The sequence below is a fragment of the Meriones unguiculatus genome (genome assembly GCF_030254825.1).
Source record: "Meriones unguiculatus strain TT.TT164.6M chromosome 13 unlocalized genomic scaffold, Bangor_MerUng_6.1 Chr13_unordered_Scaffold_34, whole genome shotgun sequence".
In the NCBI taxonomy this organism is placed as follows: Eukaryota; Metazoa; Chordata; class Mammalia; order Rodentia; family Muridae; genus Meriones; species Meriones unguiculatus.
This window is the reverse complement of record NW_026843646.1, coordinates 7427225-7436890: the sequence shown is the minus strand read 5'-3', so window position 1 is coordinate 7436890 and position 9666 is coordinate 7427225. Positions and strand designations below refer to the sequence as shown.

General features: G+C 37.2%; 1 pseudogene; it reads left to right on the top strand.

Annotated features, from left to right (window-relative positions):
* The first annotated feature begins 1714 nt into the window (after nt 1-1714).
* On the top strand, nt 1715-8242 carry LOC132650876 (vomeronasal type-2 receptor 116-like; annotated as a pseudogene).
* Nucleotides 8243-9666: the final 1424 nt, after the last annotated feature.

Sequence of the window (9666 nt, the reverse complement as noted above, 5' to 3'; positions counted from 1 at the left end):
TTGTTACTTAAAGTGGGAGAGTTTGTCTTCAAGAGTGCATAAGATCAAGGCTTTTTCATCAATGAAGTTCTGATTCAATGGCCAAGCAAATTAAAACAGGTCTGGAAATTTTTCAGTATTTAATATGAAGGGAATTATTTGTAAAGAATTATAAAAATTGATTGTGTAATGATTCTTTGAACTTTTAAAATGACTGTGAATTTTTAATTTCTCAGCTCTATTGTGACTATTAGCTTGTGTGTGGGTGTTCATGCATCCAAGCACATGTGCTTCTTAAATCCCAGTCAACTGTGGTTGATTTCTTCAGTTGCTGTCAACTTTATTTTTATCTGTGAAACCCTTGCTTTCTGATTTTGCTGAACTCAGTGGACAGAATTACCTAGGTTCTCTCTCTGTCTTCATGATCATAAAGTTTGGATTATAGGCCTATTTTCCTGTACCCAACTTTTCTTCCATTCTTTCATCATGATCAAATTCATGTTTTCCTGCTTATGTGGCATGCATGTTAAATACTAAAACATCTCTTTAGTTCTGTTTGATGACATTAAATCAGAAATGAACTAATATTTCAGAATTACATGTATGTGTATACATACACATATAAATATACATACAAATGCACACATAATGAATTGAATTTGAATGTTTGTGTTCATTCATAATGCAGTGAATGAATGATTGAGTGCTCATGGTTATATAAAGGCATGTATGTGTGTTTCTATATGTAAACACACACATGCACACAAAGTTTTGTAAATTTTCACATCTTAATTATAAAGGCTAGCCATTCACATAACTCATACTCAAGCATCTCAATAATTTTACAAGGATGTGAGCTAGCATAAATAATAAATTATGGATTTGGACACAAGACATTTCTCTAAGCAATGTATATGAGCTGCCCAATATGTGTCTCAGGAACTGAACTCATATTTCATTTCAAGAGCTATGTGCACTCTTAACAGCTGATCCAGTTATCCAGAAACACATTCCTGTTAATATGTACATATTCATTAGACAGAAACTGCCAAACCAGGGCAGAAAAGAGGTCTAAGATAGAAATACTTCCTGTCCTACAAATTTTCTAACATATAACAAACTAAAATTTCACTAGGAATATTTTAGTTATGTGATTAAGAATGCAACTGGTGAAAGTACCATTTGATGATGTCACTAATGTTTGAAAAGAAAGGCATAAAACAACCCCTAACATTGGGAGTCAAGGGTAAAAGTCACAGTAACAGATTATAATTCACCAATGGCCAAACCATTTTCATGAGAAAATTGAACTTTCTTTTGCAGCTGAATCAGAGTGCATGGGTGTTACTATAAGATTGAAAATATAAAGACAGAAATAAGTGTGCTTGGAGGCAAGTATGATTGGATACTTGTCTTAAAATCAAACTGTCCCAAAATTCATACTATAAAATAAGTTCTGGCTTTCTGCCTCACAGAAGAGGATATCTTGATGTCCAACACATTTCACACAGGATAGGCACTAGTGAGTCATAGTTTGGTCACCATAAAGGGATGTTGAACATTTAGTATTGGAAAGTGTGGTAAGTTGAAATCTCCATTCTACATTCCCACATTAAAACCTCAGAGTTCCTCATAAACAAATGCAATTTTCATAGGTGACGTGTATTTAGCCTAAACTATTTTAAAGTGATGTTCGATACCGTGACCAGTTTTTCTGTGTTGCTTTCAGACTCCGCAATCTGTATGTACACAGAGCTGTGGTCCAGGATTCTGGAAAGTTTTGCAAAAAGACAGACCGGTCTGCTGTTTTTCTTGTGCATTTTGTCCAGAGCAGCACATTTCTAACCAGACAGGTAGAAAAATAATACTTTTACTCAAACTGTTAGGGAATGGAGACAGGGAAAGTTAAGAAATGACCTTGGTGTCATAATGTAGTGCTGTTCCCTATGTCTCTAACACTCATCCCTGAATCCATTTTTAATCATTGCTGAAGCCACATGATGTGTGAAGTTTAGAGTGGCAATTCTCATGTTATTGTGTCATATGCACCCTACTTTCAAAAACGTGCCTTTGGGTGCACAGAATGGCCATCTCAGCTCTTGCAGTGTTCCATGCTATGAGCTCTCCATTAATTGTGAGTTCTCCAGTTGTCCAGGATAGATTTGTATTTCTGTGATTAACAAACCTAATGATTCTTGCCTCAAAGTATCTCTTTTGATTAATTTTGTTTGGAAGGCTATTTTATTAGATATTAAGATGGTACACTTGCTCCTTGGATCCATTTGATTGGAAAACCTTTTTCTAGCACTTCACTCCAAGGTAGTGTCTATCTTTGGGGCTGAAGTGTGTTTATTGTATGCAGCAGAATGTTGAATCTTTTTTCCATAAGTATTCTGTTAACATGTCTTTTTATTAGATTGCTGATTCCATTGATGGTGATAGATATTAGTAACCATTGAATTTCAGTTCCTTTTATTGTGGTGTTATTGTGGATAGTGTGTTTGTGTGCTTGTTTTCTTTTGATTTTTGTTCTGATATTATCTATATCATGTGTTTTGTGGGTGTAGTTGTTCTCATTGGGTTGGAGTTTTCCTTCTAGTAGCTTCTGAGGGTCAGTGATAGTGCATAGACATTGTTTTAATTTAGTTTTGTCATGGAATATCTTGTTTCCTCCATCTGTGTTGATTGTAAGTTTTGCTTAGTACAGTAGTCTGCTTTGGCATCTGTGGTCTCTTTGCATCTGCATGACATCCTCCCAGGCCCTTCTGGGTTTCATAACCTCTGTTGGAAAGTCTGGTGTTATTCTGATAGGTCTGCCTTTCTATGTCACTTGATCTTTTTCCTTTGATGCTTTTGATATTTTTTCTTCATTGTGTAGATTTATTGTTTTGATTATTATATGCCAAGAGGATTTTCTTTTCTGGTCTAGTCTATTTGGGTTACTGGAAGCCTCTTGTATATTTAATGTTATCTCTTTCCTAAGGTTGGAGAAATTTTCTTCTATGATTTTATTAAAAATATATTCTGCACTTTGGAGCCTGGAATCATCTATTTAGTCTATTCCTACTATTCTTAGGTTTCATCTTTTCATGGAGTCCTTGCACTTTTCTAATTTTATGTTTTCTTTGGAGGTATATCAGTTTCTTCAATTGTAACTTCAATGCCTGAGATTTTCTCCTCCATTTCTTACATTTTGTGGGTGATGCTTATCTCTTTGGTACTTGATCTCTTCTCTAAATATTCCATGTCCAGGGTTTTCTCTGTGTTTCTTTATTGATTCAAATTCTATTTCCAAGAATTGAATAATTTTAATAATTTACTTCACCTGTTTAATTGTGGTTTCTTGTCTATGATGGCCTCTCTTTGTTTGCCTTGTATCTCTCTGTATTTCTTTGAGACATTTATTCTTTTCCTCTTTATATGCCTCTAATAAGTGCATAAACATAGATGTAATGTCCTTTTCCTGTGTTTCAGTTGCATTAGAATATCCATTGCTCTTTGGAGTGGGTTCTGGTGTAGCCAGGATGTCCTGGTTTGTCTTGACTGTGTTTCTAGGCTGGTCTTTAGCCATCTTGTTGTCTGTAGCCTTACCTATTTCTTCCTGGAACCTGCACCAAAGCCTGGATCCTCCTGTCTTTGGAGTTTAGAGTAGTGTTCAGGAAGATGTCAAATATGGAGTGACTCAAGAATGGGTGCTGGCAGTTCAGATGCCAGCATCTTGAAGGATAAGGCACAGGGAAGTGTATGGACACATAAATATGTAGGGACAAGTGAATTGAATGACAGGGGTGTGCATGTGCTGGAACTCTGAATTTTGGGGTGCAGGTACTGGTACTCATCATTATCATGGTACAGGTGCAGGTGCCCCAAGTGGCATCTGTTGGATTCCTCAGAATAAAGCTGGGTTGCAGCTTACAGGCCTGCTCCAAACTGTGCTCCCTGTACTCAGATTCCCCTGAGCACTTTGGATCTGTGATCCCTGTAATTCTATTGTTCACCTGGTGTCCACAGGGTGACCAGAAGAACAGTGGCTTAGTGGCTGGGATGCTCTCCTAGTAATCCTGAAGCTGACCCACACAGAACAAGAGGTTTCTGAATTCTGGCTGCTAGAGCAGAGAGTCCCTGGATATGGGGATCCAAATTCACTAGAGAATGTGTAGGGGCAGGTGGCCCAATATTTGCTACTCCTGGATCAGTGAGATGGCCACAGAGGGCCTGGATCATATCGATTCCAATTCCTAGATGGCCTGCCTGTCCATAAGAGGAAGCCACAAAGTTGATGCTCTGGATCTAGCCACTTGTCCATATACTGGTCTCAGAGTCTCTGAATCTCTGCCCCTCAGATACAGTGCACACTGGTCTCCACCATCTTAGAGTCTTCTTCTTCTTTTTTTTTTTTTTTTTTTTTGATCTTTCATTCTTCCTTTCTGTTGTGGTGGAAACATTTTGTGACCTTTTGAATTTCTTTATGGGTCTGTTTAGGTCCATTTAGGTTGTTGAATTATTGTTGAATTCATCTTTGAATAACGGTTGCTTGGGCAAAGCTAAAACTTATCCATCTCATGTACATTTTTAAGCTTACTGGAATATAGTATGTTTTAAAAATATTTCCTTAGAATATTCTGAATTTTATTGGTTTCTGTAGGAATGTTTTTCTGTGATTCCTGATTCTGTTAATTTGAGTACTCTATTTTTTCCTTAATTTATTTGAGATATGGGTCTGTCAATTTTCTTTATCTTCAGAAAGAGCCAGCTCTTCCTTTGGTTAATTCTATATATTGTTTTCTTTATTTCTGTTTCATTCATTTCTATTATAATGTTATTTCTTTTTATTATATTATCAATTATTTTGTGTGTGTACTATCGCAGCATCTGCTCACACCTCTCCTCCCAGACCCTCTCTCTCACCTCACCTCCCAATCCAATGTGCCTCTACTCCCTTTTTCTTCAAAGAAAGAAGTCTCCCATGGATATCAACCAACCTTGGCATATAAAGTTGGAATAAGATTATGCACGACTTCTGTCATTGAGGCTACACAAGGCAGTCCAATTAGGAGACAAAAGAATCAGAGACAGCTTTGGTCTTACTGTTAGGTGTCCCCATAAAGACCAAGCTGCACAACTGTTGTGTATGTGTAGAGAGCCCTGATCTGCCCTATGAATGCTCTATTGTTGGGAGTTCATTCTCTGTGAGCTTGTGCTAGGAGCCTTTCTGTGGGGCAATCCTGAGCATGGAAAGGAGAGGTCTTTGTCTTCAGGGTGCTACAGAGAGCAGATGAGGAGTCAGCAATGAGAGAGAGAGAGAATTAGTCAGCTGAAGTTGTCAGAGGAATCTAGCAGCTGACTTCTAACATTCAGACCTTTCTTTGGCTCTGACTTATTGTTGAAAAGGCTCTTCTTGTTTATACAAGTTTCACAGTACAAACACAGATTAATGATTATACAAGTGGTAGAGAATGGGTGTTTGATTTTTTTTTCATTATCCAGGGATAAAAGCTCAGTTACAATATAAGCAGTACACACGGAATATATTTGATTATCATTATTAGCCCTATTACTCTACTTTAAAGAATCTAAAGAATGTCTCCTTCAAAGAAAACACATTTAATCTGTGAAAGCCTGCTTTCAGGCTCCCATTGTTTGCAGTATGAGTGTAGTCCAGAGAAACAGAAAACACTTTAACTGGTCTCTTTATGCATAGCAAATACAAATAAATAGCTCCCTTTACTCTATGTATCACCATCTATGCTACAAAGTAGAAAAAGTTTACTTAAGTCAATTTATCTTATTTACTGAGTTTTATTCGGTCAGGAGTGTACTCTATGTGACCTTCTATCTTTAAACTACATTTTCAGGGAGCGTTAAGCCTTTAATAAAAGATCGTAAATCTAGACCTGAATCTCCAGGCCTCTCAGGCTTCGAATATTGCCTTTGGTTACCCTGCACCAATACACTGTTTGGGGCACATACCCCAAGAAAACTCCTGAAATAATGGCCTCATCTCTCTCATCTGCTTAACTCTGCTTAATAATCTCCAGGGCATAAAGAAGATTTTCAAACAGTGGACAGATAAAGTTAAGTTTAGTATTTTCATAAGGCTCAGGTCTCATCAGGGCTGGCTGCACTGATTCCTCTGTGGCCTGGTAAGGCTGCTCCCCGTTCAGGAGAGGTGATCAAAGAGCCAGTCAATGAGTTTATGTCAGTCCCTGTTCCCCTTACAATGCAGCCAGCTCCGATGAGACCTGATAGGCTAGGGTCAGAAGGAAGGGGACTTGGAGAGGGACATGGGAGGAGAAGAGGGCAGGAAGGTGTGGAGGGAATGAGATACAGCTAAGATACAAAGTGAAGAAACTATAATTAATTAAAAATTCCTAATTTAAAAAAAGACTCAGACATAATTTTTCTGAAGGAAAAAATAGAGATTGAATCATAGTGCAGAAATTTCCCAGTAATGCAACACACACACACACAAAACAAACAACCAGAAGTTACAGATAGAAGAACAATGATTATAACAATCTGCTCATCTTTGCTGCAATAGCACCACGCAACTGTACTGGCTTCATGACTCTCAACAATTTCATTGAATATGGCTGTGTCATTCCCCCTTTCTGATTTAACATTTTTGTAGACTTATGGTATTTATGACATGCAGGTCATTTTTCAGTCTTCAGAATATTACTGTAAGAACAAGAGTGAAAGTTAGAACAATTCCCAGGATTATTCTGGAATTAATAATGAAAGACAAAGAGTCCTGTCCTGAGTCAAAGGATGTCAAAGATTATAGAAATTTATTTGCAACTTCCACAGCTGAGATAGGTAATGATTGGTCTGAAATTATAGCTGGAGTTTGTTGATGTATATTTATCGTCAAATCAGAACTGTTCCATAGGCCATGGAGGTGAGACCTAACTTATTCCCATGTTACCTTAGAAAAATTATAGGAGTGGGATAACAAATATCCACTGAAACAGTGAGTAACAAAAAAAAATGAGAAGAACCCATGATGATGGAAACAAGGAAGGAAGTGTATTTTTATACATTGATGTCACCAAAATACACTGTACACATACTTAGAAACTCAAAGTGTAAAAAAAGATTTGAAGGCTCACTTGACAGTATTACTTTATCTGAATACGAGTAAAATAGATTTCACTGCCCTTGAGAAACAGTGATAAGCTGCTGAGAAGAAAGCTTATTTTTAATTAAGCAGGATAAACAGTAGAAATGCGAATTATAAAGAGTTCATGTACTTGGCAGTAACAGGAAGCAGAATATACCAGAATACACACATCACTGGAAAGCACTTTAATGAATTAAATGTGCAACAAATAGATATTTATATAAGGTGAAATGTTGATCCAATTTCTCCATACAGATCAGAAGGAGTGCATCCCTTGCCCAAGTCAAGAGTACCCAAACCCAGAGAGAAACTACTGTCTGCCCAAGGCAGTGACATTTCTTTCCTTTGAGGATCCTCTGGGCATCACGCTGGCATGCATAGCTATGTGCTTCTCTGTCAGCACAATTGCAGTTTTGGGAATCTTTCTCAAACACCGAGAATCTGCCATTGTTAAGGCCAATAACAGGACTCTCAGCTACACCCTGCTCATCTCCATCCTCTTCTGCTTCCTCTGCCCCTTTCCCTTCATTGGCCACCCGAACACAACCTCCTGCATACTGCAACAAATAACATTTGCACTTGTGTTCACTTTGGCTATTTCCACCATTTTGGCAAAAACTATAACTGTAATTCTGGCCTTTAGGGTCATGAAACCAAGGGAGAACGATGAGAAGGTTGTTTGTCTCAGGCATCTATAATGCTGTCATCCCCATCTGTGTCCTGATCCAACTTATTCTCTCTGCAGTCTGGCTGGGAACCTCACCTCCTTATATTGACACTGATGAACACTCTGTACATGCTCATGTCATCATTTTATGCAACAAGGGCTCAGTTACTGCTTTCTACTGTGTGCTGGCTTACTTAGGGACCCTGGCATTAGGCAGCTTCACTGTGGCTTTCCTGGTAAGGAACCTGCCTGACACATTCAATGAGGCCAAGTTCCTGACATTCAGCATGCTGGTCTTCCTCAGTGTCTGGGTCATCTTCATCCCTGTCTACCAGAGCACCAAGGGCAAAGCTGTCGTGGCTGTGGAGGTCTTCTCCTTATTGGCTAGTGCAGGGCTGCTGGGGTGCATCTTCTTCCCTAAGTGCCACATTATTCTCTTAAGACCTGATAAAAACTCTTTGAGATGTATTAAAAATAAAAAATGATCATTTTGATATATTAGTTTTCTTTTTACTAATAAAACCTATTAGTATACTAAAATTAAATTATTTTTAAGTAACTTTTAAGTAACTTTTTTAAGTAACTTAAAGTAACTTTTAAGTAACTTTTTTCTTAAATGTATATTTAAACAAAATAAGAGCCCCTGACTTTGTAGAACAATCACAGACATTCTATTTTAGAATAGAAGCTGCTGCTGAAAACACATTTTAGTAAGTTATGCATGTTTTTTATTAATATTCATATTAATAATATACATATTCAAAATGTAATTACATGATAGTAATTGAGATAAATAGTACATGAACAAGTACTTGTTTTCTTTGTTATTTTGTGGAGTATACAGGGCTTTGGGTGATATCTGAGATTTTTCTATAGACGAGGCATGAAAATCAATTTCTGGAAAGGGGTCCGTGGTGTGTCTTTTTTTTTTTCCAGAGCTGAGGACTGAGCCCAGGGCCTTGTGCTTGCTAGGCAAGTGCTCTACCACTGAGCTAAATCCCCAAACCCTCCGTGGCGTCTCTTTTAAACAGGTTGAGCCATTCCAGAAATCAGAGTAGAGAATTTTCTAAACAGAAATTATAAATCTGCTGCCTGACTCTTTTCTCTTTTCTTTGACATACGTAAAAATGACTCGACATCCCACTCTACAAGTACTTGCTCAGTCACCTTCATTGCTATTCTGTTCACAATAGATAGGAAATGGAAACTCATAAATATGTTTATCATGATAAATATCATACATATAAATAGATGTATGTAAAAAAAAAACATAATTTAGGTAACCCATATCCAGAAGACAAATATATTTCATTCTCTACTCTGGGGCATCTAGCTCCAAATGTTGATTTGTGAGTATTCATCATGGAATAACTATAGAAACAAGAAGGCATGGTGGGTAAGCAATATAATGGCAGATACAATTGATACGATTGGGATAAACCAGGGGAGGTACTCTAATTATGAAGGAGGATAAATATAAAAGAAGGAAGTGGGTGAAATAATAGTAAATTTTTGAAAGAGTTTTAAGTAATCATACTGTGAATTATCTACATAAAATCCCTATAATACATGTAAGTCCATTCATGAATATAAACATGTTGAAATCTAGATATTTTCAATAATGCACACAGATAAGTATAGTTCACCACTGACCAAATTTTATGCTACTGCTATCTAACCTGAAAACTACAGTCCATTTCCAGCCTGAAAAGATGTTTTTTGTTCGGTCTGAAATACCTGAAAATAACATGATACAGGAGGAACTAGGAAAATGAAGAGGAGCCATGGTAACTCCTGAAAGTTTAATTTCCACCAAGTGTCAGATTCTTGGAGCATAACTTTATAGTTATTCTCAAGTGCCTGCTTTTTCAACAATACATAAGACACTGAAGACATG